Source organism: Carya illinoinensis, chromosome 15 (genome assembly GCF_018687715.1).
Source record: "Carya illinoinensis cultivar Pawnee chromosome 15, C.illinoinensisPawnee_v1, whole genome shotgun sequence".
NCBI classification, from domain to species: Eukaryota; Viridiplantae; Streptophyta; class Magnoliopsida; order Fagales; family Juglandaceae; genus Carya; species Carya illinoinensis.
Window position 1 is genome coordinate 24805001 of NC_056766.1, and position 2500 is coordinate 24807500.

Genomic DNA, 2500 nt, shown 5'->3' on the forward strand with positions numbered 1-2500 from the left:
ATACCACCAAGAGCAACAATGTGCGTAGCACTGGGTGCCATAACACCATCCGCCGTGCACAGTCATGTTGCCAAGGAAGCACCCTAACGAATAGGCCCAACCGCCATGGGGTCAACTAGAGCACCGGGGGGCTCGAAAACGTGAGAAAGCCCCTAGCATCAACGATTGCCCCCCATCAACAAGCCCATGCGTGGCACGAAGTGCCACCATATCCTTCCCTAGAGCACAAGCTTGTTGCTAGAGAGCAAACGAGAACGTAAGAAACACCCCCCACGTTAACGAGCCCAAAAAATTTCGTTTGTTGGCGTCCAAGTTCAACCCATGGAAGCAAGGCCGACATCATCCGAATGCCACCAAGAGCAACCGTGTGCGTAGCACTGGGTGCCATAACACCATCCACCGTGCACAGTCATGTTGCCAAGGAAGCACCCTAACGAATAGGCCCAACCGCCATGGGGTCAACTAGAGCACCGGGGGGCTCAAAAACGTGAGAACATAAGAATCACCCCCACGTTAACAAGCCCAAAAATTTTCGTTTGGTGTGCATCCCGGTTCAACCCATGGAAGCAAGGTCGACATCATCCGAATACCACCAAGAGCAACCGTGTGCGTAGCACTGGGTGCCATAACACCATCCGCCGTGCACAGTCATGTTGCCAAGGAAGCACCCTAACGAATAGGCCCAACCGCCATGGGGTCAACTAGAGCACCGGGGGGCTCGAAAACGTGAGAAAGCCCCTAGCATCAACGATTGGCCCCCATCAACAAGCCCATGCGTGGCACGTAGTGCCACCATATCCTTCCCTAGAGCACAAGCTTGTTGCTAGAGGGCAAACGAGAACGTAAGAATCACCCCCACGTTAACGAGCCCAAAAAATTTCGTTTGGTGGGGCTCGACAATGTGAGAAAGCCCCCAACATCAACGGTTGCCCCCCACCAACAAGCCCATGCGTGGCACGTAGTGCCACCATAATCCTTCCCTAGAGCACAAGCTTGTTGCTAGAGAGCAAACGAGAACGTAAGAATCTCCCCCACATTAACGAGCCCAAAAAATTTCGTCCCGACGTTTTTGGTGGGGCTCGACAACGTGAGAAAGCCCCCAACATCAACGATTGCCCCCATCAACAAGCCCATGCGTGGCACGTAGTGCCACCATATCCATCCCTAGAGCACAAGCTTGTTGTTAGAAAGCAAACGAGAACGTAAGAATCACCCCCACGTTAACAAGCCCAAAAAATTTCGTCGGGACGTTTTTGGCCGCCGGCGGCCACCACCAACCACCGCGGCCGCCGGCGGTGGAGACGAGTCCCCCCGCCGGTGGCATGGGGGGGGTGGGCACTCGCCTTTTCCATGGGCGCGAGGGGCATGCCCATGTGAGGGGGGCATCATGGACAGCCCTCCTGGCTGCCCATGTTGGGGCCTTGCATGCCCCCCCTAAAGAGCATTTAGAGCCATATCCCAACTGGCAGGAGGAAACATCAATTTTCCGAGCAAACATAAAGGCTTTTTTTATTGAAATACTTCGAATTTGAATGAGATTTTTTGCAGGCATGCTTAGATAAATCATATCTTGAAGTAGGAACAAGCCTTACAATTTTTTGACGTCGGGATTTTTTTTAAAAATTTTTTAGGTTTAAAAATACCGAAAAATCAAAAAAAATTGAAAATGTTCCATTAATGGTAGGTGATTCTTGGAACACATCCCAAATATATTGGAATGAATTTAGGAAACCAATTTGGGTGGTTTCGATCGTCCAAAAGCACGGGAAAAGTGTTTGCCCCCGTGCATGTCAGCGGCAGTGTCAGCGCATGGCCCGTGGGGTTGTCAGGGTCAGGGGGAGGGTCAAGTGGCTGTCAGGGCATGCCATGGTGCCCGTGTGTGGGGGGAACTTAGCCAGCCTCGACACCATGTGCATGCGTGGGCTTGCCACGGTGCCCGTGTGTGGGGGGAACTTAGCCAGCCTCGACACCATGTGCATGCGTGGGCTTGCCACGGTGCCCGTGTGTGGGGGGAACTTAGCCAGCCTCGACACCATGTGCATGCGTGGGCTTGCCACGGTCCCGTCAGTGGGGGGGAACTTAGCCAGCCTCGACACCATGTGCATGCGTGGGCTTGCCACGGTGCCCGTCAGTCGGGGGGAACTTAGCCACCCTCGACACCATGTGCATGCGTGGGCTTGCCACGGTGCCCGTCAGTGGGGGGGAACTTAGCCAGCCTCGACACCATGTGCATGCGTGGGCTTGCCACGGTGCCCGTCAGTCGGGGGGAACTTAGCCAGCCTCGACACCATGTGCATGCGTGGGCTTGCCACTGTGCCCGTCAGTGGGGGGGAACTTAGCCAGCCTCGACACCATGTGCATGCGTGGGCTTGCCACGGTGCCCGTCAGTGGGGGGGAACTTAGCCAGCCTCGACCCCATGTGCATGCGGGGGCTTGCCACGGTGCCCGTCAGTGGGGGGGAACTTAGCCAGCCTCGACACCATGTGCATGCGTGGGCTTG